Genomic DNA, 27559 nt, shown 5'->3' on the forward strand with positions numbered 1-27559 from the left:
GTGCACCCACCTCCCCCATTAAATACCATTCTATGTAGACCCGCTCTTGACTGATTCATATAATAATATTTTTACAGACATTCAAGTGGGCTTTTTTCTCCCCCCACCCCCCAAATTTACAAGGCACTTTTGCAGTGAGTTTTGTTTTTCAGGTCTTGTTTTCTAGACCTTGGAAAGCTTGGAGACCCCAAAAGCACTAAAATTCGGGGACCTGATGGATCAGACAGATCAGAAAAGAATCACAAGCAGAAGGGGCAGTTTTGTGGGTGAGGCCAAATAGCTGAGGGCATCTTCTGGGACGCTGGCTTCACTGGGGAGCGTAGGGTGTGGTGGGAAGAGGGTCAGAGGTTCAAGAAGAAGGAAGTGGTAAGTTCCAAGGCGGTTCTCAAGTAGGGGCGCTTGGTGAGAAGTATCAATCTAGCACTTTCAGGTCCTAACCTTATTTTCTCCAGAAAGTTCTCAGGAAAGATCTCCACTCCACCACGCCCCATGGTTAGCAGGACAGGATGTGGATGAGTTTCTTCTTGACTGTGTTGTTCCCTGTGGCTGAGCAACTTGATTTCTTGGGGTCCAGTTCTCCACCTGCAGAATGTGAGAGCTGGGCTAGGAGACATCAAAGGCTGCTTTCTCTTATACCTGACAGATGTCCTTGTGGGCCTCTCAGAGCTGTTACATTGCTAACACACAGGACACGGGAGTTAGAGGTTTACTTATATATTTTTATTGTTTAAAAACCCAAAAGCCTTAGTCCTGCTCAGTTGCATTGATCCAGTGGCCTGGAGGGGTAGACTCGCTTTTTCTGTAAAGAGCAGATAGTAAATATGATCAGCTTTGTAGACCACACAGTTCGACTTGACAGCTTCTCACCTCTGGGTGTGGCTGTGTCCAGCAAAGTTTTGTTTATGGATACTGAACTTTGAACTTCATATACTATTCATGCATCACAAAATGTTAAAAAAGTTGTTTTCAATAATTAAAAAATATATAAGCCATTGTCGGCTCATAGACCATCCGTGGAAAAACAGACAGATTTGGCCCACGGGCTGGCTGTTGTTGGCTGATGTCTGAATTAGTCTGCCCTTCCCCAGCAGCCATCAGATTTTATCCAAGCTCCTCGTGAAGCCCTGCTCACCTCTGTGCCTTTATGGTGTTGTACCGTCACTGGTACTTGTGTCTGTTTCTCCCAAGCATCTCATGAGCGGGGACTCTGAGACCTTCCTCCAGAGCCACAGTCCCTGGCGGATAGTAGGTGCTTGCTGAATGCTTTCCAAATGAATGATGTGGTAATTATCCCACTTGCAGGACGACCGTGTCTACATGAAACACTGAGAAATTATTGCTTCATTCCTAGAATGCAACGTCTGTTTGGATAGATCCATCCTAGAAGGTATCTTGTGTCTACATCATTGAGTGGCTCTCCCAGCATCTCAAAGGCTGCGATGCTTGTAAATAAATTCTCCTTACCTGACAGCCACTGTTCTAAGAATTGCTCACCTGAGGAGCTCTGTGTCTGTGATTCCGAGTAAGGGAAGACGCTGTCAGATGAAAGGGGAAAGGGCTTGGGAAAGGAAGATAGAGAAGTGACAGGACAGACAGCAACAGAGGCCTTGACCGCTACAGGTCTTCTATAAATACACCAGGTAGATCTATGGGAATTTCTAGATACCCTCCCCTCCACCGTTGGCAGGCTTTTGAGAATACAGCCTATCTGCTGAGTCCAGGTTCTCGAGAGGCTCATTTGAATGAGCCCCTGAAATATTTATTTTATTCCTTGTTTGTAATTTTAAGGCAAGAGCTTTATGATTTCAACTGAGGAGTGATGTTCGGTATTCAAGCACAGTGGTGTTTGTCCCGACTTCCACTTTCCCGTGAGAGATGCGAGGCACTCGGGGAAGGTAACTATGCACAGAGCTGTGTATCTGGAGGATCTAATGCCAGGATGCACAAAGGAGAAATTACGACCATTTACTTGTGTATTATTTTCTCAATTTGAAGCACTTGAATTCCAGAGCTCTTAAATCAAGAGGTTGAATTCCTGGCATTTTAAAGTAGACCACTTGAATAAGCTGTTTAAACCATTAGAATGGCTTTTTTTAAAATTCACCCGTTTCTTGGATTATTTGCTCTTGAGATTTACTTAATTGAAGTTTTTGCCTTTTCATTTTACTTCAAATCAAAATGATTTTTATAGTTAAGGAAGTTTTAATTTTATTCCGCTGGGTAGAGTAGATCTCATACTTCAGTAGATTCTCCCACAGGTGAAAGCAGGCAGTTTCCACACGTTTCGCACAGCACACTATACACACACACACACTTAGGGTTTAAGCTCTGTGTTTTCTCCCCGTGCGCATCCTGTCTGTAAATACAGCGCTTGCTACATTTTCAGTGTCTCAGGCCCATGTCAGCTCAAAAACTGTCTTTGATTAAAACGAGCCACTGGACAAGGAAGAAGATGGGGATGGGGAAAGTATTAATAGTGAAGTTATAACCTCGTTCTGGACATTGGTTGTGGATCATTTACTTTTGTTGATGGAAAGCAAAATAATACTGGAATGCAAAGTGTGGAGGGTGGAGCTAAAGTCAAATAATCTATTTGCATATTTGCAAATATGCAATGTTTGTTGTATGTGAAATGCCTGTTGTATATCAGCGACTATATTAGGCCCTGAGGAAACAGCAACCGGTTAAGTTAGAAACAGCGGTGAATAAGTACCACGGTCTCTGCCCTGTGGCGTAAATACTGTAGTGTAGACAGAACGCAAACAAATAGAGAAATAAATACGCAGTGTGATCTCAGGTTGGGATACTTGCCGTAAAGAAGGTTAAAGAAGCGAGGCAAGGGTAGAGTGGTGGTCTTAGGGTGCTTTTTTAGGGAAGGTAACCAGGAACCAGGAAAGGCCTTTCTGAAAAATTGACGTAGAGACCAAAGTGATGAGAAGGTACCAGTCATGTCACCATGTAGGGGAAGAGCTTTCTAGGCAGAGGGCAAGTGCAAAGGCCCTGTGGCAAGAACAAACATGGTTTGTTGGAAGAACAGCAACATCACTGTGGTTGGAGGGGAATGAACAAGACAGAAGGTGGTAGGAAAGGAACTGGGAGTGGTAAGCAGAGGGCAGATCATTATAAATCATGACATAGAGGCTGGGTTTTTATTCTAATTATGATTAAAAGCTATTGGAGGGTTTTGAGGAGGAGCAAGGCTTAATCTGGTATGCTTTTCATAAAGATCACCCCAGAGAGTAGAGAACACAGTAGCCGGGTGGGTGGCTGGGGGTGTGAAAATAGAATCCAGCTAAGAGGCTACTGTCATAATCTAGATGAGGATGCTGGCCTGTCAGACGGGGCTGTTTACCATGAACACTTAGAGAGCAGAGGCCTTGGACTATACAACTTTCTCTCTTTCCTTAACATACTTCAGGCCTAAAGTATAAACTTATTGAATTGAGCCTAGAAGTACTATCTAATTTGGCATCTTCAAATAATTCTTCCCTGGCCTTTCTTAGCTCTTGTGGGTTCCATAAACCTCCACTAGCCACCCAGTTTTTTTGTTTTATTCATCAAAGTTTTCTTAGCCCCCAGCCATGGGTGTGTAATAACCTTTGACTGGTTTTTGGGTAGGGATAGGGCAAAGAGGTAAAAAAGGATGTCCTTTAGGTTTGATTACAATAATCGTATTTAAGTTCTGTATAGTACTTTGCAATTTACAGAGTTACTTTATTCGTAGCACGGTTTTTGCACAGACTATTGATAAATGATGGATGGATGGATGGGTGGATGGATAGAAGGATGGAGAGTTGGTTGGATGGATGTTTGATGAGTGAAGGAAGGAAGGAAATAAAATCGCTCCTCATTTTCTACACTCCAAAATTGGAGGGATGAACTGGGAGAGGAGTTATCATTCAATTAATTTGATTTTCTCAGTAATCTAGATTTGAGTTTTTCCAGCCATGTCATGCCTTCTCTTTTTTTCAGCTGTGCAGCTCCATTCCCCAAACAAAATGAGAAAAGATAAGGGGAACTATGCCTCTCACTGGAGCCCTCAGAACACGCGGCATATGAATATGTGAAACCCACTGTTTTGGGGTAAAAACCCTCAATCCGGGGGTGTGTTCTTCATGGGCCTCTGACCTGCTGTAGTGCAGACACTCAGGTCTAGAGGCAGTCATGCCCTGGGAAAGTATATTTTTTAATTTCAAGATGTAAAATGATTAAAATGTGAACAGCAGTTCTCAGCATTAGCCTGTTACTGTGAGGATGATGTAATGAGAAGCACTGATGACATTTGGAGGTTGATGAAAACAGTGACTTTGAGGGGTGGCGGGGGTGGGGGGGATAAGGGAATAGCAATTTTGAGATATAATTCACATACCATGCAATCCACCCATTCAAAGCATACAATCTAGTGGATTTTGGTGTAGTCACGAGTTGTGCAGCCATCACCACAATTTATTTCAGAATATTCTCATCACCTCAAAAAAAAAAAACCCCATACCCTTTAGCCATTGGTCCTCCTCCATAGCCCCCGCAAATGATCATTTATTAAATCAAATTTGCAAATCATTGACCTTCTGGAATTTCAGCTCTGATTTTTTTTTTTGATTGAAGTATAGTCGATTTAATGTTGTGTTAGTTTCAGGTGTACAGCATAGTGACACATATATATATTCCTTTTCATTGTAGGCTATTACATGATACTGATGTAATTCCCTGTGCTGTGCAGTAGGACTTGTTTATTGAGCTCTGATTCGGAGCACTCAGAGAGCACCTTGTGGGCGTCCAGCACTTGGTGTGGGGTTGGGCGGGGGGACCTCTGTCCCCTTGATACTTGCAATGTGTCTCACGGGGCTGCCTTCCCTGCAGGTGTCCTCCAGAGCTTGTTTGTTTATTTGTTTGTTTGTTTAACCAAGATGCTTACAGAGCACACACAGCAAGAAGCTCCACTTTAGGGGGAGAAGGAGGGAAAAATGTGAATTTTGAAGCATTCTTTTATGTCTCTTTTACCTGAAAATCTCTTCTTTCTCACTGAACTGCTTTTCCAAATGAGAGCCCTGGTGGGCAAAACAGCCTTCTTTACTTTATTTCACGAGTGCTTTATAACTGCGAGGCTGAGGAGCTCCAACTGTGGGGAGGTGGAGGGGTGTGGAATGTATACAGCAGGAAATATACAGTGAAAGGGCCAGAGACAAGAGGAGGCAAGCCCCTGTTTCTTTCCATCTTTCTTTTTTTCCTTCCAGTGCCTTTTTCATGCAATAAAAGGCCAAGAAATTTTGAAATGAGAAACCTTACGGTGAGTATCGTTTCTTGCTTTCAAACAAGAACACATTTCTTGCCCTGGAGTATTTTACACCCCAAAACACTTTTTTGATATTTCAAGTTGCTGGGTGAAGATTGTCACCTCTTGGTCAATAGATCATTGCAGCATCATAGAAAGGGAAGGTCACAGAGTTCTGGGAGGGCCGTGATCGATGCCAACCTGTTGTGTATCTTCTGCATGTGCTTCCAAAAATAGGATGTTTGTTCATTATACTCAGTTTTTCCTTTGTCTTTGTTAGTGTTTTGGTATCCCTCTGCTGCCTAAAAACTTAAAAGGCCCCCCAAACTTAGGTTCTCCAGTTCTGCTGCTACTTTCAAACTAGCTTTGCAACTTTTGAAGCTTCAGTTTGCCCATGTATAAAACCCATTCAGCAACACTTCTGTGTATCCCATAGCCCTTCCATTCACCTGACAGCATATGTCTTGGTTATTTTCCACCTTCTCATCACACCCCTAGAATATCAGCTCCTCGAGGAAGGGACTTTCGTTTTTATTCATTGCTGTATTCCAGCAGTTAGAGCAGTACTTGGCATATGGTGGGTGCTCGGTTAATAAGAGTTGAAGGAAATGAGCGCACAGAGTGCTGCGTGAAGTCAGGAGTTGGACTTAGGTGATTCCGAAGGGCCCCTCTGGCTTTTAACATTTGACTGTCCACGCCGAAAGCCCTGTAGAAACTGTTCTGCCATATTTTTGTGTGTGTATGAAGGATAACTGGGTTTTCACATCTCCTAATCTGAACTTTTTGTGCGTTTCCCTTCTCCATGATCTTTTTTTTTTTTTAATGTTTTGTTGAGGGGGAAGATAATTAGGTTTATTTATTTATTTTTAGAAGAGGTGCTGGGGATTGAACCCAGGACCTCGTGCATGCTAAGCATGTGCTCTACCACTTGAGCTACACCCTTCCCCTTCCCTTCTCCATAGCTTAAGGAGAAAGTTAAGTCTGGGGAATCTTCCTTCTTATAGCTATAAGAAGACAAGGTAAGTGGGTTTTTTTTTTTTTTATAGTCTCCTTTGAAGTGAAATTCTTACACACATCTGATCCTGAAGGGCTAGTTTCGTTCCGTGTGTGTATATGTCAGCTTACATGTTAGCACACGCCCAGAGCCTATGGGGAAACAGACAACAGATCTAAAAGAAGTCTAATAAATTTGCCTTTTCATACCTTCACACTTCATAAAGTTTTCGTGACACTTGGTAGGTGACCTCTGAACATATTTGGCCATAGGCAGATTCTTGTGTCTCTTTGCTTCCTGAAGATACAGTAGAAGGACTTGTAGATGGCATTTGTGGGTATGGCTTAGACAAGGAAACATATTTGAAGACTCCTCGGTTATTTGGGAAACTTGCCTTGGGTTGCCTTTGTATTATAAGGTCAGATTTAAGGTCAGGAAAGGCCAGTACCAATATGATATGTTTCTGTCCAAGAAAACATTTTCTCTGTTACAGAAACGATTTCATTGTGCTTGGTTGCTCAGGATGACTTTGCCTCAATTCTGTTCAAATAAGATTTCTAGATACTTGGTGTTGAGATTAACTGCATGTCTCCACTAGCTGGCGATGAGTTGGACTTTGCGAGTTGGTTTGTTGTAACTCTTTTCTCTGAGCATATCTGTTAGCACCAGTGCAGAGAGATCTTTCTTCTGTAGCAAAGGCTGAGTAGAGCTTTTTTATTGTTTTCATTCTCCTGCGAGATGGAGCTTAGGGGAGCCCTTATGTGAACCAGTGCATTCCGGGGAGAGCGTTCACGTGGTTCCATTGGCAGATGCGATGCAGACTCTATGCTATGTTTAGATTCCTCCCTCAGAGTTGCAGGTGCCCATTCATGGCGCTCCCTCACCTCCACAGGTCATGGAAAATGGCAAAAATAGGATTGTCGAGGTAATTTTTTGAAGCACTATTATTGTGGTTGACATTGATCATTTGCTACTTCAATTGTATTGCTACTTCAATTGTATTCCATGATGTCGGATTTACTATATTTAACCTTAGAAGAAGGAAAATAAACCCTCTCAGAGAAGAAAAGGGCAGTATTATTATGTGTTCATGAAGTCATGATGTGGCCTCATTGTCTATCGCCGCAGCCATCAAGGATGTATTCTTATAAAATAACGCAACAAGGCGGATGCTCAAAGGCTACGAAGGAACAAACTGAGGTTGTCAAAACTGTATCTGGGTTAAAAAATATTGCTCTACTCCCAACGTTTCTTAACAGAGGCTATTTATAATATAGTCCGGGTGTTTGTGCTGCTTGCATTGTATGCATCCTGAATGAGGAATCAGCTCTTTAAAAAGGACATTAAAAGCAAAATTCCTATTGTAGAAATCTGACTTAGTCCAGGGAGACTGCAGGTATCATGAATGGCTACTCGTTTCCCAGGGTTACTCAGAGTGCCTCTGGGTCATATTTTGACCAGACACCTGGACTTTGCTTGCTTTTTTTTCCCCAATGTTCTAGATATACATGCAAACTTCCTAACAATCACTTGCCTGGCTCTTCGGGGATGTGAACCCCCACCCTCTTAGGAGGAAGAGTTTGTCTCTTCTCCTTTCTGAACGGCCCTCACCCCAACCTCTGGCCCCCCTCCCCACCAGGTTCTGGTTTCCAGCTTGGACCATTCCATTTCTCTCTCACATCAGGGGGGCAAGACTGGTTGAAGCAAGTCTTATATAAAGTGTAAATCAGACCTCAATAAAGCTATTAACACACACACACACACAAAAGCACCCCGATTAATGGACTATGTCGCCGTTATGTGAAGACTTTAAGTGGTTTTTAAAAATAGCTCTTTTGCTAGAGTGTTTTGGTTCCGGGTGTGTATCCTTGAATTGTTTTTTATTGTCTTTTATGCATAGCATTGTTAGGACGAGGAAGAACTCTTCCAATAATACCTGCGATATTTAGATTAGGTAATACTCCCCTCTCTCTCTGCGATGATTCCCGAACTTTCTCCGTTACTTTCCCTGCTAGTGAAGCATCAAGTCTCCAGCAGTTTCCCAGTGTAATTGTTGATTAAGTGCTGCATATCCTGCGATGATTATGAGAAGATTACTGTATTCAGCTTTTAATCTTGTGAGTGTCAAATATTTTACTTCAGTGGTGTCTTTATTATTATTATTATTCATAGCTCTTTCTGTTTGAGTAATGCAATCAGGCAAAAATAAAGGTAATGCCACAAATTCGGCATTTTTAGAATAATTCTTTGTCTCAGAATGGAAAGTGCCATCTGCAGGCCGTTCTCAGACGCTGATCGTGGTCTGCGAAGGTGGGATGAGGAATGCCTCAGGCTTCTTGGGGTTGCAAGTAACGGAGAGCAGCCAGCTCAAGAAGAAATATATGGAGACGGAGACCTACTGGAGGCAGTACCGGGTCTCTCAGGACTCCGAGGCCAGGCATTTTTCTGGGAGGCATCAGGACTGGAAGCCAGAAGGCTGCCAAGAAGCTTGTGCCTCCCGTCTGCTTCTTTCTGTGCATCCTCTGTGTTTTCTCTAATGTTGTGCATAAGGTGGTCAGTGGTCGTCTGTAGCTTTCGAGCTGAACATCCACAGTAGAAGAGAGTAGCCCAGGTGGACCCGCCATCTCTCAGTTTTATTTCCCAGTTCCCAGGAGCAGCAGGAATTCTGGTTGGAGTGACTGTGGTCAGGTGGCTCCATGGGTCCAGTCATCTGGTCCAGGAGAGCCATCTCATGGAGTGAAATCATGGCGGCCAGGGGCTCTCCCCGTGGGCGAGGCAAGGGGCAGCTCCCAGAGAGAGAGGCTCGTTGTGAGTGGGCCTGACACCCGCAGTAGGGTTGGGTTTGTGTATTTTTGTGAGGATGGCGACCTGACTCCTCATCCAGCCTTCCGTGATGACCATGCTTCTGCTGGAATCTGAATGCCACATCCCAGAGTGTGGGTTTCTGAAGGGAATCCCCCCCAAAATGACTTATAATCAACTCCCTGTTGCTTAGCTAGATGTCAGAGAAGCAGTCGTGCGAATAACTCCAGTCACTGTTTCCACAGAACCAGCAGGCTTTCTGATTCTTCCTTTAGGTACCGATGTCTCCACTTTACAGATGAGGAAACTGAGGTTGGAGGACAATGTGTCATGTCATGCAGCCAGAAAGCGGACAGCCAGATCACTTTTCCTGGCTGACTCCAAAATGCAGAACTGACCGCAGCGCTAGGTTTGGGTCACGTCCCCACAAGCTAGGAGTGGACGTCTCATGGGTACGCAGGGAGAGAGCATAGGTGCTTAATAGGGAAGTGGCTGGTTAGACGTTGGCCTGAAGTGGAAAATTTGCTGGTGGTAATCCACAAATGGACTCATATTTGTGCACATCATGAGGATTTATCCTCACTGTGAACTTTCTGTCCAGAAATTTAAAATCCATCAAAATATTTTGGCTGGACTTTGAGCTGTAGGGCATCATTTCAGTGGAGAGTGTCTCGGGGATGGAGTTCTCGCTGCTCCAGCCACTTTCATCCCCTCCTCGTCCCCAAAGGTGGGCAGCGCTAATTGGAAAATCGTGGCTTATCAGAGGCAGTGCTAACAAAACCACGGAGCCAGGGAGGTGGGTGCAGTTTCTCCAAGAGTGATTAATGTGGGTGGTGAGCATTGAGTGAGGCGTAGAAAATCAAGCTGTCTATACAGATTCTGCTCCCGGGGGAAGAGCCCTGGGCTGGCAGTCAGGGTCCTGGGGGTGAGGCCCAGCCACCGACCATTCATTCATGGGATCCCAGGTGTGTCACTACCTGCTCTGCACCACTCAGCTTCCTTTCTCCTTTTCTTTTTAGTATGTTGTAAAAAAAAAAAATTATAAAATACAAAATGATATACAATAAAAATTAAGTCATCCTCCTGTAAGAGAAATATAGCTCTAGTCCCGTCCCCAGAGGTAACCAGCATGATGTGTTTCTTACATGTCCCTTGATGGCCGATGCCTTTACACACCTGAGTGTGTGTGCACATTTATGCAAATAGGCACATACCGTATACATTATTCTGATCATGAGGACCATTCTGTATCAGTGCCTACAGAGCTGTGCTTTCTGTGGGCTCTAGAGTTCACTGTGTGGCTGCACCACTGGATTAAAGCAAGCCCTGGTCCTGGACAGTCTACAGTGTTGCAAAGTGGCATTGGGTTGGTCTCCATTTCCTTAACGGAATGAGTTTGAAAGCTATTTGTGTTTCTTCTGCTGCATATTTCTTGCTGTGCCCTCTGTTCATCTCTTTTTTTTTTTCCCATTGAAGTTTTATTTTTTCTTACCGTACCTCATTTTTCAAAGAGGTAATGATCCAAGGGCTGGTCATTTCTGCAGTTAGGAATATTTTAGCTGGGGAGGTGTGACCTGATGGATGTTTACTGAGAAGTCAGGGTACCTGGGAAAAGGGCCCATGTCAGCGGAGGCCGGCTTGGTTTACCTGGTCCCTCCCCACCTCCCCAGTGTTGTCAAACTGGGGTCATCCCAAGTCCCTCAACAAGACTCAGACTTGGTCTTTGGTTAATAGGGGGATACCTGCCCAGTAGGGGGGCTTCACCAGTTTTTGCTGGATGAACAAAAGAGAGCACATGGCATCTTAGGACAGGATTATCTTTGGGATCAACTAGTCCTCTAGACATCGACCTGGGTTCAAATCCTCTCAGCTCCAGAATTTACAAGCCATGTGAACTTCTCTGAACCTCAGTTTCCTCATCTATAAAAGGTAATAATAATACTGATGTTGTGAGCAGTGGAAGGAACATAGTAAAGTACCTGGCACATGACAGGCTTTCAGTAATTGACAGCTTCTCGTATTAGTATCACTGTTACGATCGGGACAGTTATTGCCATCACCGTAAACCAAACTAGTGACAGCGAGGGCCCGGGCTAAGACTAAGCAATTGATTCATGAGATGAGCATATTATATTCCAACTATGACTTCGTCAGCCTGTTCTTGAAGATGCCATTTGGTCTGCAGACCACCTGCGTCTTTGCATTAAAGCCTATCTGGACCTACATCAATTTTTTTTGTCTTGTGACCATCATTTTCTTATAGGCTTTGAGCCCTTGTTGCTGGACATGGAACCTATTGCCCATCCAGTTTTCTGGCCTTGAAAAGGGAGAGTGACTTGACTTGAAAGTATTCTATCTGGATTCTTAGTGAGAAAGATGTAGAAACTCTCCTCTTCACCCTGCCTCCTCCAGGAAGTCTGAGGGACAAAAAAAAAAAAATCTTTATCTCTGTATCCCTTAAACCCAACTTAGGAAATTAACAAAGGAAGACGGATGGACTGAAATAAGACTCCCAGGGAAGCGATGGGAGCCTCCTAATTGATTCCCACAAAGCTGCTGGTTATTTACAACTAGGAAAATTGCCTGCTTGGAGATACCAATTCAACTCTCTGGTTCCGCTGGCTTGACAGGAAACATTCACTGCGCCTGGCTGGAAAAGCTCTTAGGGAGGGAGGAAAGTGGAGTGAATTACATCTGACTGTTTAACACCATCTCATTCATAGATTTCTGCCTTTCCCCCCAGTTGATCATTCGCAGTCTCTTTTTCAGTATGTAATTGTTCATTTTAAATTTTCATGTTTGCTATAGCTGGGTGTATGTTAATTACCGGCAGCCTGTAATTATGTTGTCTATTTGTCATTTCCATGCGGCAAGGGTAGTCAGCTAGAATTCTTCCAATAGCAAGAATTCTAATTTATAATTTCATCCCCCCGAACCATCTAGAAATTGATATGTTTCACTCACACTCTTGATGTAGTTGAGTAAATGCCATGTTATTGATGTTCATTACCAGGTTTTAAGCTCAGAAATGCTGCTATCTTCTAACTTAGAAATACCCAAGATTTGGATTGATTTATTCAACCTACAACCACTTATTCAGCATCCACTGCATACTAGGTACTTGAGATATATATCTGAACAGAACAGACAAAATAAAATACCCTACAGTTCTCTGTGTGAGTGAAGGACTGTCCAGCTGACCCTTACAGCCACTGTCTGGCTGCTGGCAGTGAGTGTGTGTCCCCTAGGCTGCCAGACACTTGTCCATTCCCAGCACTGTATTAGTGAGGAATATGGTAAGAAGTTAGAGGCCACTGGCAATGAAAGTTAGTATTTCACATTAAAGTCCCTCATATGTTATTGGCAGCTGAGACATACATGGAAAACATAATGATTTAAAGATGATCACATTAGTTCCAGACATCCCTCGGATCTGTGTACAAATTGTATTAGAGGTACATCAGATTGATCTGGTCAAGAAACAGGGCTGGGATTGGGTGGTATGTTCTTGCTGTACAGACCAGGTGAATAGAATGGCTGTGGACATGGCTGAAGCTACATTCCTCAAAGTTCTAGCACCCTCGATTAAAACTGACCCCTGGGAATGATTCCCAATATGCGGCTGTCCTGGTGCTATGAGTTTAGAAGGGCGAGAACTTGAGAAAGGTCTGGAGTAGAGCTGAACACTAAAGTTCAGTGAAACTGATGTCAGAGGGGGTCTTGCTGGTGGATAAGGCTGAAGAGCAGCTCCTTAGAGGAGAAAGGGTCCAGGAGAAGTTAAGCAGTTGGAAACACTCTATCCAAAAAGGCATATGACAGAGTTTCCCATATTCATTCAGCAGCTTTTTTTTTTAGTACTTGTAGAATGTGCTAGAGTGTGAACAAGGCAGAGGTCCTGCCCATGTGGAGCTTCCATTTCAGTAGGGGAAGCAGGACAGACAGACAGACAAATAGGACAGCCAGATGTGATGTAATGTAATGTAATGTCATGCAGTTTTATAAGTGCTACAAAGAATTTTAAGTCAGGGTAAAGGAACAGAGTGGCCAAAGTGTCCTACTCTACTAATCCTTTCTGTACTTTACCAGTTCTTCTCAGTATCAAACGAAAACATTGGGTAAGCGGGTAGTCAGGTTTTGTTTCTTTGGGGTTTTTTTGTTTGTTTTTGTCTTTTTCTCCAAAATCAATGCAGGACTTTTATTGCATCTTTAAAATGTCACTAATAGGTGCTAGAAATCATTTGGCTTCTTGTTTCTGTAGCTGGACAACTTCAGTCTTATCACCTCCTGAACTGTTCCTTTTCCAGAGACATAGATACCATCCAAAATTTTTCTGATATCCTTGTTTTCAGTTGTTGTGGCTTGCTGAATCAAAGTCACTGAATTTGATGCAAGTTCAATGTCATTTCCTTTAAGAATTAACTCACCTTTCTGGGCTTGAGATACTGAACAAGCAATGCCTGACTTCATCTGAACCTGGAGCACCTATTTTTTTTTTTTTTTTTTTTTTTTTGCCCAAGAAATTTCAGATTTCAACAAGAGACCTGTTCTCCTGAATAACCAAATTGATAGGGAAGTGAGTATGAACAGACCTCATCTTGTAATGGAAGCCCAGCATAACACTCTAGATCATGTTCTGTACATGACATAGTACAAAAGTAACCAGTTTCTATTTCGCCACCATTTGTCAACCTGGAGCCTCTTTTTCTTTCCAAGGAAACTGAGTTCTACATTGATATGATTTAAAGTCCCTCCAAAGGGTTCCTCTGGGCCCTTCACAATAACTGTGGCCCATCAGAGCAATGTCAACATTTTCTGGAGTGTCAGCAGTCTCATTGCTGAGAATAGTTTTCATTCTCACAATAGATGCAGTAAAGAGCAGCTTTTGTTTTTGATTAAACTTTGTGAGATTATTGTAGATTCATACACAGCTGTAAAAAAATTGTAATACAGAGAAATTCTGTTTCTCTCAATGGTGACATCTTGTAAAACATGTATATAATCTCATCTGTATCTACCAAAAAAAAAAAAAATCTTGCTGGGATCTTGATGGGAATTACTTCAAACCTGTATATCAATTTGGGAACGAATGACATCTTTACTATATTGAATCTTCTAATCCATGACCATGGTATGCCTCTCCATTTACTTAGATCTTCTTTGATTTCTTTCATTAGCATTTTGTAGTTTTCAGCATATAAGTCCTATACATGTTTTGTTAGATTAACACTCAAGTATTTTATTTTTCTTGAATAGTTGTAAATGGTATTATTTTTAAATTTTTAGTGTCCACTTATTCATTGCTAGCATATAGAATACAGTTGGTTTTGTATGCTTATCTTGTACCCTGAGACCTTGATGAATGCACTCATTAGTCCTAGAAGGGTTCTTTGTAAATTCCTTGAGATTTTCTATGTAAACAGTCTTGCAAATAAGGACAGTTTTATTTCTTCCTTTTTGATCTGTATGCCTTTATTTCATTTTCTTGCCAATAATCACTAGCTAGAACTTCCAACACTGTGTTAAATAAGAGTGGTGAGAAAAGACATCCTTGCCTTGTTCTCAGTCATAGGGAGAAAGCATTTGTCTTTCCTTATTAAGCATAATGTTAGCTGTAGGATTTTTTGTAGATGCTCCTTGACAAGTTGGGTAATTTTTTTTTTAAATCATGATTAGATGTATTTTTCATATGCTTTTTCTACCTCAGTTGATATGACTATATGATTTTCTTCTATAGCCTGTTGATATGGTGGATTACTTTGACTGATTTTCAAATACTGAACTAATCTTGCATCACTGAAATAAGCCCCACTTGGTCTTAGTATATAATTCTTTAAAAATATTCCTGAATTAGGGGGTTGGTATAGCTCAGTGGTAGAACATGCGCTTAGCATGCACAAGGTCCTGGGTTCAATCCCCAGTGCCTCCATTGTAAAATAAATAAGTAAAATAAATAAGTAAACCTAATTACCTCCTGCCAAATATTCCTAAATTACACTTGATAACATTTTGTTAATTTGGTGTATACCTTGTCTTTTTTGTACTGAACTTAGCTGGTTTGCTTTCTTAATCTCCACCATACAGAGTCTTCTTATGTTTGTCTTATATTTAATGTATTTTTAGTTGTATTTAGTGAGAATAAGGAAAAATATATCTGTTCCATTTGCCAGAAGCAGAAGTCCCTTCAGATGGTCAATTTTTAGGTATACTTTTAAGCAGCGGCATAATTTACTACCAGAAGGAAAGAAAATCCTGAATTCAAGTCTTGATGAATAAAAAAGTTCTACCAGGTTATGCGTTTGGCTTGCTTGATTTGAAAAGGAGCTGAACAAAGAGATATAAATGGCTGAGCAAAAAGGTGCAACCCCATCAGCTCTTCAGTATCGCTTCCTAGGCTTCCCAGCAGAAGAAAGACCCTGTTAGGATCACCGAAGTGTCAGAGACATTATACAGGCTCTTACCCCAGCAGATCATCACACACTGATAGAAGCCTTTTGATGAACTTCAATCCACTGTTGTGCCAACAGCGTTTATTTAAACTGTATTTCCTGCAAGCTGTTGGTAATACCAGATATTTACCCAAAGAAAGGTGCTCTGCGCGTTGCTGCAAACTCTCAGTTACCTATCAGTTATTTGCCAAATGATTTGTATGTCAGTGGGGTCCTGAGACTTAGGCCAAGGGGCACTTGTCCCCTGTTGTAGACATGATGATAGCTGGTCCAGGAGTTGGGGTCTCAGAGAGTCGAAGAGAATCTCTTTTCTATACCAAAAGAGCTAATGAATGGTGGCATATACGAAACTGGGACTGGTCTAGGTCAGCTCTAGAAGTCAAAATGCTTGGCAGTCAAAAGGTAGACTTTTTCAGACAGTAAAGCTTCTTAAAGGCTTGGAACTCAGGCCTGCCCAACCAGCCTGCCAGGCCAGAAAACCAGAGGCAGTAAGTGTCCCCGTGGCTAGAGCACTTAACGTCTTGGGGAGATGGGGTTTAGGCCACCCCATCAGGATAACTAAAGGCTTAGGTTCTAAGCAGCACATGTAATCTGGGGCCAGATTACCAGGAGCCCCCTTCCTCTAGCTTACTGTTACCGCCCTGTGACCACTTGGTGAGATGCTAGACGTCTCTAAGGCAGCAGAATCCTCATAGTAAAGAAGATGCTGGCTGCTGCTTTCAAAGGCTCCTCCCAGCTTCTCTGTCCAGTCACTCTGCTTCTGTGACCAGAATTCCCATAAGGACAGTTTGCAGTTTCCTCCTCAGATGAAAGCCAGGGGCTTCGCGACCTTACCCGAGAAAGGAACACATTGCAAGCGAAGCCTGCCCAAGCCGGAGCTGTCCGCCCCGCCGTGAGCGCCAGCTCTGTCGCTCCTCAGCTGTGTACCTAACAGGCAAAAACTGCACAACCTGCCTGGGCTTCAGTTTCCCCATCTGAAGGAGTGGATGATCTCTGTGTTAGTTTCCTGTGGCTGCTATCATGAAATACCACAAACTTAGTGGCTTAAAACAACACAAATTTCTTATCTTACAGTTTTGAAGGTTAGAAGCCCGAAATGAGTCTAGTGAAGCTAAAAGTAAGGGATTTCAGGGCATGTTTCTTAAGGAAGCTTTGGGGGAGAATCTGTTTCCTTTTTCCAGCTTCTAGAGGCCACTCACATTCCTTGGCCTGTGGCCCCTTACTCCGTTTTCAAAGCCAACTTCTCATAAAATCACTCTGACCTCCCTCTTTGACTTACATGGATTTTGGTGATGACATTGGGCCCACCCAGATAGTCCAGGAGAACCTCTCACTTCCAGGACCTTAATTCCCCCCATGCTTTCTAACCTAACACATTCACACATTCTAGATTACAGTAGGATGTGAACATCTTTGGGGAGAGGCATTATTCTGCCTACCACCATCTCTAAGACCCCTTCCAGCTGAATGTGCTGCAGTTCCAAAGACTCGTGTCAGCCCTCAGTAGACACCTCCAAGGTCACAGTGGCTGACAGAGCCCAAGAGCCACTGGTGCCATGTGGCCTCAGCATAAGCCCCTCGCCTGGGCACACTCCCATCCTTTACTTTCAATGGTTGCCTTATCTCACAGCATTTCTTATGATTTCCAAGAACTATGGCACGGTAGCAGAGGTCACAGAGATTCAGTGAGGGAATCAACAGGCCACAGTTTCTAAGAGCCCCTGGTGCAAAGGTCCCTTTCCATGGTGAAGTTTTCAAAACAGCAGATATTTCTTTCCATTCTCCTCTTATCTTCCTGCTGGTTTACTTTAGCAGATATTTGCACGCACCCACTGTGTGTACAGTGATTGTGTAAGAAATAACCCTTGCTCTCAAGGAGTGGAAGGCAGAGAGGGCACAAATGACCATAGTTCAGGTGTCTCCAAGGAGCAGACAAAATGCCATCAAAGGTCAGCTGCAGGTGACTTGGCTTTCCGCTGGTGTACTTTGAGCTGGCACTTCAAGAGTTAGGAGGATTTCAGCAGCTGCTGGCACTGGGGACTGGGTGGACCGAGGGGAAAGCATGTCCAGAGAGCACAGCCCAGAGCACGCTGGGGAGAGAACACCGCCTTCCTCACCAGTGCTCACCTGCCCAGCCACTGAAGTAAACATCTCTTCCCCCTGTGACCATCAGAACCGTAATGTCTTTCCACTTAACATTTTTCCTTCCACTTCAGCTCAAGTGGGCTTTGGTCATCCTCTCATTCATTTGTGCACTGGAGTTCAGACTTCAAAATGTGCTTACCCACCTAGTGCTATAGGTTGAATTAGACCCCAAAGATATGTTGGAGTCCTAACCCACCCCCAAGTACCTGGGAACGTGACCTTATTTGAAAATGAAGTCTTTGCCGATGGAATCATCTTGTGTCTTGTAATAAAGATGCGGTCATTAGGGTGGGCCCTGGTCCCATGTGACTGGCGTCCTTATTAGAAGAGGGAAATTTGGACACCGGCACACACGGGAGGAATGCCATGAGATGACGGAGGCAGAGGTTGGAGGGATACGGCCGCAAACCAAGGGATGCCAGGACGGATGCGCAGCACAGAAGGAGGCAAGAAAGCATCCTCTCCTGCAGGTCTCAGCAGGAGCGTGGCCCTGCCAACACTTTAATTTTGGACCTCTAGCCTCCAGAACTGTAAGATAGTAAATTTCTGTTGTTTCAAGCTACCCAGTTTGTGGTTCTCTGTTAACGGCAGCCCTAGGAACTAACATACCTAGCTTGTACTTGGCCCTGTACTACGGGACTTCGCCTTGGATTCTAGCCAGACAGCCTCAGTCTGTCAGGGAAGTTCACTTGTGCCTGTTGGCGTCACATCGGTGGCTAATGGGTGGTCTTTGCTGGGGGAATCTGATCATCAGAGGGGCTCCCCAGTCTCTGGCCTGTAGGCTAAGGTCTCTGGGATGTATTTGGAGGCCAGTGGGCTGGTGACAGAGGATGGAGGGAGCAGGCATGGCCAACGGTGGTGTGGTTCCCAGTAGAAAACTGGAGTGGACTGGAGTCCAAGGGTTTTAGGGCAAAAGAGTTCAGCGTTCATTAGTCCAACTCTTCCTCCTGCTGGATTAAACTGTGCAAGGAAGCATCATGTGACCCACCCAAGGCCACTCAGCTAGGAACAGTCAGGACTTGAATTCAGATCTTAAACCTCACATCCAGACCTCTGAAATTTCTAAAGGAACTCTAACGTCTGTAATTCTGACTTCAGAAAGTTTTTTGGGGGAGGGGGCAGAGTTTTTTATGCCTTTAAACTATTCTGTTTACTGGGGGAAAAAAGAGGGAATTTTAAAAAGAAAAGGCAAAAAGGGGAACACGTTGACCTTCTGGAAAGGGATTTGAAAGAGTAAGTTTATGTGACATTAAAATAAAAGTCCCAAGAATATTCAGTTTTATTATGGGTCATTGGAAAAAAAATCCACTCCCAGCCTCAAGCGGATGGGAAGTCCCAACTCACGGCTTCATTCACTGACCGCCCACCCACCTGTTGTAGAGGGTAGAATTTATAAAATCAGCAGCTATTATATGACCTCAGACAGCACCAAGTTGCACTTTTAGCCTTGTTCCTGGTATCCTGTCCTTCTGCAGGATGAAGTAGAGCCACTAATGTTGTTTCAATAGATTTCATCTTTCCAGACTTAGTTTAAATCACAAGTGTGTGGTGCCGGGAAGATTCATTACGGCAGCAGCAGTGCACACACGGCATCTCGGTAGCTTTAAATCAGTATCTCTCCTAAAGGTTCCCAGGAATGTCACCTACAAGGCACATTGCTTGCGTGAGCATCCTTTGTGCTGGCTGCTCTCGAATATAATTTTTATCCGGAAGACATAAAGGAGGCATGGAAAAGGATCATTTTGCTTGGCAGCCCCCAATGAAAGGAAAGGGGGGGTTACGGTTATTTTTCTGTTGTTACTATTATTGTTTCTTGGGTTCCTTGAACAAAGAAATGCCATGTGGCTTTCAAAAGGTCTCTCCGTGCAAACGGTTCCCATCACAAGTGATCAGGGTCCTGCCACTTTGAAACCAGAAGTGGCTTTGGCTTTAGCAGCACTTATGAAATTATCATCGCCAGGCCGGGCATTGGAGACCAGCCTCTCAGAGAGATTGACGCTCTTGGCTTCCGTCTTGTGCGCGTCTTGTGAGTGTGGGTGCACTGTCACTTTAACACGCTGTCACCCTGCAGTGGGGTTGCTTCATCCAGTGCCGTGGAAAAACAAGGTTAGAAGAGCAGAGACTTCTGTGGATGATGAGTAAGTGGGATTAGTTAAACCAATATTGAAAGATGCTTTGCACAACTCTCGGTGCCTCACGTTAACTCAGAAACGTATGCTGTTTCAGCCTTGGTTGGCACAGACACAGTTAAAGTTGCATCAGGACCTTTGTTACATAATCCTTCCCGGTTATATAATTAAGGGTCCTGTTTCTTCTTGCCCTGGTTTACATCGATTGAAACAGGGATAGAAGATCGCAACAGTTCATGGTTTCCTGTAATAACCAAGGCAGTCATTTTATTGATTAAAGCACATGGGATCTATTGGTTGTCAGTAGTACTATACGCAGGATGGACTACGTCTGTCTGAACAGTTTGTGTACGAAGAATATAAAATGAGTTGCAGACACATCTATCATCCTACAGACGAGCAGGCTGAACGAGCTAACCTTCAGATCCTAGCTTCTGAGATCCTTCTGGTATCGGCCTGTGTCTCTAGCTGGTCAGAAACAGCCTAGATGTGGAAAAGTACAATACGGGAGGGACTTTCAGGGCTGCCGTGAGGTGGCCTCTGTGACTTTTTCCAGACCTGGCCCGAGTACAGTTAGGAAATGTTACAACCTAAGGGCAGGTGGGCTTCTTGAGACTTTGATCCAAGACCTTCCTGCACACTGAGCTTGCCTACCTCTGAATTGACTGTAGCACCTGCTTCCGTCCTGGCGCCTCCTAGTTATTTCAACTATAAACTCAGCAGCCATAATTCAAGGCCCCCCAGCCAGTCGATTAAAGGAGACCTAAAAATCAGTTACCGCACAGCCCCCTACTCCCATCTGTCCAGTCTTGGAAGACTGCAGAACAGACACACCTGCCCCAGGCCCCAGTTTAAGTAGGCGAGAAGGACCCAGAAAACAGTACTACGTAAGGCAGCCATGCTATTACATGAGCTTCTTCTGACTCCAGAAGCGAGGGTTCTGTACCTGTCCCTGCCAGGGCCCCAGCATCCCAACTGACTGGGACCTTCTGAACAGCTGTTGGTCCCCAGGGGGTGATGCCCACATCCTGCTCCACCAAACTCTAGGTAGTGGAACTGTGATGGACACGTCTTTCACTCTGCCAGGCAGGTAGACCAGAGCCTCAGGTGCCCCTTGCCAGCCGCGTGGACCTGGACCCGCTGCACTCTTTTCCATCTCCGGCCATCCTCCCTCTCAGGCTCCTTAGCTCCTGCCAGCCCCATTCTCCCCCCACACTCAGGTCTGGACTACTCTTGACTCCCAGAATCCACTGTGACCAAGAAGCCACGCCAGCATCTTTCTGCAAAACAGTAATATTTTGCCACAAATACTTCCTCAGAAGCAAGTATTAACACCAAATGGGGTTGCGGGTAATTTCAGTTTTCTTCTTTATGCCCTTTTTTCTTTCAATCAAATTTTCTGCAATAAACATGTACCATTTTTTCAATTGGAAAGAGAAAATACATATTTTCAAATAGCAGCTGGGGAGACAGAAAATAAAAACAAGTAGTCTTTTTTTGTTCAGTAGACTAATGACAACAACAATAAAATCATCCCAAGGTAAATCAATGCAAAAATATGGGGCGGGCTCACTCCTCATCACATAATAAGTGGCCTCTCACAGGTGAGATGCGGTGGAGTGGGTCACCATCCTCGCCATCAACCTCAAGTCCTGGTGTTTCTGCAGAGCTGCTGGGTGTGTGTTGCTCCAGTGGACACCGTGGGGATTTATTACAGGGTTGTCGGGAGGCTCAAATGAGAAAATAGATGTGAAAGTAGTTTCTAAATGGAAGCTATTATTTTCAACAAAAAGCAGAGAACTTTCATCGACATTGGGAGACAAGGCAGAACATTGTAAGGATGTTTATACAATTTAACATCAGAGAAGATGTGGCCATTATGATCTAAGAACTTAAAAGTTCATCTATTCATTTTATAAATATTTACTGGGGCCTGGGACAGTTCTTGGTGCTTGGGATTTTTCAGCGAAGAAAACAGACACAAGTCCTTGCTTTGTGGAGCCTTGTGAGGGAGACAGATGAGAAACAATAAATCTAATAAATAAAAAAGAAGCGGTCATCAAAATAACAAGAGTAGCTAACGCTTAAATAGTGCTTTCTTTGTGCCAGGCCTGGTTCTAAGCCCCTTACATATACTTAATCCCAAATACTCTATGAAGAAGATACCATTATCAGCCCCATTGGGGGAAAATGACCCACATGGGTGAAGTTTCTTGCCCAAGGTCACACAGCTAGTGATGCTGGAAGCTGGAACTCAGTCTCAGGCAGCCAGGCCTTCATCGTAGAAGAAGTTAATTGATGAGCTGGTGGAGAAATAAACAGAACAGGGTAAGGGATCATCCATTCAGCAGATATTTCTGAGTACTCTGTGCCCGGCATTGTGTTGGATGCCAGGGCATTATCCCTGCCGTGGAGGGGCACACGGACGCATTAGCCAACCACATGCTAACCTTCCTCCCTGGTTGTCTAGGACAGCAGAGGTACCATATTGGGAAAGCTCTGGTTGCTGTGACACTTGGGTTTAGGACTAGTGATTTCACAGCACCGGCCGCCTTACCGGTGACCATTGATCGTGCTGTTTTACCCTCTCACTGCGGAGCTTCTAGGCACAAGAGGATGATCAAGGCAATAACGACTTAGTTTAGACTCCAGGCCACAAAGCCAAGGGCCTTGGCCTTCCTGAGCCGCACCTGGGGGAGCCAGTTCAGTTCCTCCTGTTCAGTTGGTGCCTGTGCTACAGTCGTTCGCTCTTTTGAGTGTCACCCCTCCCTCCTTTTATCTCAGTGAATGTCACACAGAGGGACAACACTTTGCACCCCCCCTGCCTGTACCCAGCCCTGCCCATGGTCCTCCATCCCAACACTGGCAGAGGGAGGGCCAGGAAGAACTCATGACTCAGAAAAAAAAGCCCCTGCAAGTTTCTTTCCTGCTAGTGGAGGGTTAGTAGCGTTTGGTTCCAGCCCAGATGCAGCCTGTTTCTTCCCACAGTCCATCTACAGCCTGAGTGGTGTCAGATTGTGCACCTGGCCAAGGGTGGTCCCCACTGTCCTCTTCTCTCCCACTCAGGTGTCCCACAGCAGCCAGAATGGAAGGGTGTTCTGTCCGCGGAGCTTCTGTAATCCCCCGGTCCAAGCTGAGAGTCACAGGGGCTTTATAAATACCCCTGTGCTGCAGGGGTTTTTGTTTGTTTGGGGCTTATGTTTGCTTCTCTAGTTCTTTTGTCCGACAGAATCCTCCACTGAGTCTGAACTGTCTTTGCTATCACTCAGGATTCAGGAGATGAGTGTTGCTGTGGAGGAGGTTATCTGTTTGTGTCTCCGGGGCAACCACGCGTACCTCTTTTCCCACAGATGTCAGTTGGGGAGACTGACTGTCGTCATTAGCGCTCATCACAGGTCAGGACTCCCCTTGCCCCTTTGGGGCAGCTGAAGGCATCCCCTCTGGTAGGCCCGCAGTGTTGTTACGAGAAGGCCTGGCACTTCACGACCGTTACTCCATCTAGTCTCAAAACAGCCCATTTTACGGTGGAGAAAACCCAGATCCAGAGAAATATAATAACTTCCTGCCAGGTACCCAGCTAGCTAGTAAGCAGAACAAGGACTTAAATCCAGATTTTTAAATTTCAGTTTGTTTTCTTTCCAGGATATCACCCCAAGGACGTTTGGGTTGGAAAGTAAATTTCTTTCAGGTGTTGTTACATTAGTTCTGAACAAGTTTTCTTTTGTAGGGGAAATGAACTGAACCTATCTTCCTAAAAGTATCCTTTTGTAAACACTTAAAACACTTCCAGGTTCCTATAAGACATGCTTCTGAGTTATTTGTTTGCAGGGTTTTTGTTTGTTTATTTATTTGTTCATTTGTTTGATTCCTGTAATTAAGGTGGATTGAAGTTTTTTTCCTAGTAAAATAAGAAATTGCCTTCTCTCTTCCAATCTATGCTTTTCCATCTCTCTAAGCAAGCTGAAGATGATACAAAAATAATGGCTCTATCTTACAGGTTAAGAATGAAACAAATTATTTAAATTCACATTTTAAACTGTAGGAATGGACTCACAGTTTATGTACTATGACCTTGTTAGTTTCCCAGACTTCACCAAGTTTTGCAGTAAATTGTATTGACTAGACAAAGAGAAAAGTGCATAGCCCTGCATCCAGGAACATCTTGAAGACACCTTGAGGAGTTTTAAAGGGTCTAGATAAACCCCTGAAGTTGTATTGAAAACATGTGCCTTCCCGAGCTTTTGTACCCAAAGATTCCTTTTTCATCAGACCCTAAAAGGACATGGTCATCATGTCGGTTTTCTCTGCCGCGTAACAAATTACCACTGACAGCGTTTTCAGACAGCACATAGTTATAATGGCCACAGTTGCCCTGGGTCAGGAGTCCAGGCACAATTTATCTGGGTCCCCTGCCCAGGGTCTCAACAGGCAGCAAACAAGTGTCTTAGGGCTGTGGTCCTTTCTGGAGTTGGTTCTCCTTCAAGCTAATACAGTTGCTGCCAGAATTCAGATCCTTGTGGTTGAAGGGTGGAAGCCCCCCTTTCTTGTTGGTTCTCGGTGAGTAGAGACCCGTGTAGTCCCTGCCAGACCCCCCTGCGGCCCCCTCCCAGACCCTCACAATCAGGCAGCTGCTTTAAGGCCAGGAAGAGACCTCTCCTTCCAGTCTGCTACGACACAGTCCTGTGTGGCGTAGGGTCACCTGGGGAACGACTGCCCATCACCTTTGCCATATTTTATTACTAGAAGCAAGTAACAGGTTCAATGTATACTAGAGGGAGGGAGACTGTACAAGGTCATCACCCAGTGGGGGTCACCTTGGTCTTTGTCTGCCAGTCACCCCCTGAAAGCTCAGAAGACACACTGCTCTGGAATGTGAAAAATGACAACTTTGACATCCAACAAACACATCGTTGATTGACTGACCAGTCATGTCACATCCGTAGGAAGAAGCCCGACGTGACTGAATGGGGAAACTGTGATCAGTCTCACTTTATCTAGATGGAGTCGGCGCCGTGAAGGGGGGCCAGGTGGTGAGGCCTTAACGAGAGCAAAGAGCCCCCCCCAGGCTGGGTGGGAGGCGAGCCACAGCAAACACCGTATTCCCCACGCACATCTTCTCCCCGGCCATGCTTGCTCGATTTTTTGAGGCAGAAAGATCATGGTTTGGACAAACGGGAGGCAGCCAGACCCCAAAACAGCTTAAAACGCCTCATGCCGGGGTGTGGAGGGGGAGCTGCCTGTTGACTGAGATCATTCTTGGTTTACTCAGAGTCTAACTCCAGGTTAATAAAAAGTTCAAAATTGAATGGGAGCTGGTTTGCGGTCAAATTTCCTGGGCTGTTCACAGAGTTGCTCTTTCTTCTGGCTCTGTTGACTCGGTGTATCATTTCCTCAGGTGGCCGCAGGAAGTACCGCAAACCAGGTAGCTTACCCAGCAGACGTTTGTGCTCTCACGGTTGGTCTGGAGGCTGGAAGCCTGAGATCCGGCATTGGCAGGGCGGTCCTCACTGGGAGGGGTGCTTCCCAGGCCTCTCTCCGAGCTGCCGGCACTTCCTTCGCTTATGGGGGGCACCCCTCCCCTCTTCCCCTGGCGCTTCCCCTGTGCTTCTGTCCTCCCTGCGTCCAAATTTCCCTTTTTTATAAGGACACCAGTCAGTCATATTGTATTAGGGGCCCACCCTACTCTAGTATGACCTCATCTTAACTAATTTTATCTGTGACAACCCTATTTCCAAATAACACTATGTTTTGAGAGGCTGGGTAGGACTTCAGTGTATTAATTAATTGGGTGGGTGGAGGTGGGGGAAGTAAACACTGTTCAACCCATAACACTTAATGAAGAATAATTTAAAATTTTCCTGCTCGTCATACTGTTGTAGCAAGTAAATAGAAGTCTCCCTGGTGGATTAATGGTCAGAGGCAATTAGATTTCCCCCTCTCTCTCCACCCCCTCATTTGGGAATTTACTGTTTTCTCACTAGAATGGCATCCTTGCTTTTCAGACTTCGTTTTAGAAGTAAAGCAGCTCTCACTGTACATCTAAAATTGGTCAGTCATCAGCCTGCTTCTGGTCGTAGGATACTCATCCAGGGGTCGGTTATCTGGCAACCTCACCTATAAGGTGGGTGGAGAACAGAAATCCAAGCTCACAGAGAATACGGAAAGCATGCTGAGCAAAGATGTCACAACAGTCGTAAAATGACTTTTAAGAGAGCCCTCTGGACTTTCACTCACATCCTGTTCACCTTTACACATCATTGTCACAGACTTCTGAAATCTCAGTTTCCAGTTCACAGGCTAGGAGAAGTGTGAATCTGTGTGTGGCAGACTCAGGGCAGCAGGGAGTGGGAGGGAACCGCACAAACCTTAGAAAGCAGATTCCAAACTAGATTTGGTTTAAATATTACTTCTGTTATGATGTCTTCACTGATGTCTTCCTCTGAATTCCAATATTACTTTACATCTTCATTAGTCAGTTGTCACGTGTTTTCTAACAGTTTGTATACATGTTCTAATTTGTGTACATTTTTCATCTTCCCCACAAGATGCTTGTTAGAGCCAGGACATACCCAGCTGTGCCCAGCACAACACCTGACATTCAGCAAGCACATGAATAAATTCTTCTTAAAGACTGAGTAACTAAAAAGGATGCTTTTTTAGGTGGACAGTAATTAGGTAATTTAGGTGCCTAATAATTTTAGTCAGGGTAGCATTTCAAAGAATTTTGAGCAAAGAAGATTATTCTGATATTTCCCTTTTAAAATTAATTCTTATTAAAGTTACAAAATCTAAACCTTTACCTTTCTTTAGGCTTTTAAGAGCTGTTCACAGATCTCATTATTTTATTTATAAGTCTAGCAATTTTTAGCAATTGCTTTTAAGGGGGCCTTTTATTAATGTTTGGTCCAATTTGCAAACTTAGTTAATTAAACTCCTTTAAAAATTTTAAACTGCATTTGTAAAGGAAATCGAACATATTAAATTTATAAGTACTCAATTGCTTGACTCAGCAAATAAGCCTCCCAGAGCTCTTAAGCAATTCTTACAAATCTAATTAAGCTTATAAGTATGTTACACCTTATGGTCTCAAGTTTTCTTAGACTGTATATGCCTTTAGTGAGAGTTTGACTTAAAATCGAAGTCTGAACTGGTTATTCAATTCCACGCTTTAAGTTGATGTTCAAAGTCTAGTCATTATTCTTATAGGCCAATTGTCTTAACTGTAACAGATATTTGAAATACTAGATCTGCACTGATTTCTTTTTTTAAAAAAGTTAATTCGACAGCTCTGATTTTCTTAAACATTTCTGTGCTTTGTTCTAAATCTTCTGTGGGTTAAAAAGTGTTCATTCACATTGTCCAAGAAAGAAAAAAGGATACCCCTCCAGTCTGCCGTCCAGAACCTTCTTTCTACATATCAAGGATCTTTGGCAACTTCAGTTCACCAGCATCCAGCAGTGCCCCGTCCCACCCATAACAGTCCAGCTGGAGAACGGCCACAGATCCCCACCAGGTGCTCCTTGGAGGGCCCTCACAGGTGCTTCTGGCAGCTCTGAGAGACAAAGTCTGAGCAATCTGAACCTTCTGGAGGCTGCCCAGGAACACAGCACCAGCCACGGGCTTTGTAAATCCTCTTTCCCCTAAAAGATTTACAGAGACAGACAAGCCCCACCCAAACTCTTGGGGAGCCATCAGCTACTGGTGCCTGGATGTGTCTCCCAGGAGGTCCTGCCCACTGTCCTCACGGCTGCCTTTACAGAGGGCACAGCAG

The 27559-nt window shown here is 44.2% G+C and overlaps 1 protein-coding gene and 1 pseudogene across 4 annotated transcripts in view; one reads left to right on the forward strand and one right to left on the reverse strand.

The window, feature by feature from the left end:
- Positions 1-27559, forward strand: part of FOXN3 (forkhead box N3) — a 364758-nt gene that overhangs the window by 275420 nt on the left and 61779 nt on the right. The gene's annotated exons all lie outside the window — the stretch shown is intronic.
- On the reverse strand, positions 12397-14352 carry LOC141577886 (large ribosomal subunit protein uL6 pseudogene; annotated as a pseudogene).

The sequence above is a fragment of the Camelus bactrianus genome, chromosome 6 (assembly GCF_048773025.1).
Source record: "Camelus bactrianus isolate YW-2024 breed Bactrian camel chromosome 6, ASM4877302v1, whole genome shotgun sequence".
In the NCBI taxonomy this organism is placed as follows: domain Eukaryota; kingdom Metazoa; phylum Chordata; class Mammalia; order Artiodactyla; family Camelidae; genus Camelus; species Camelus bactrianus.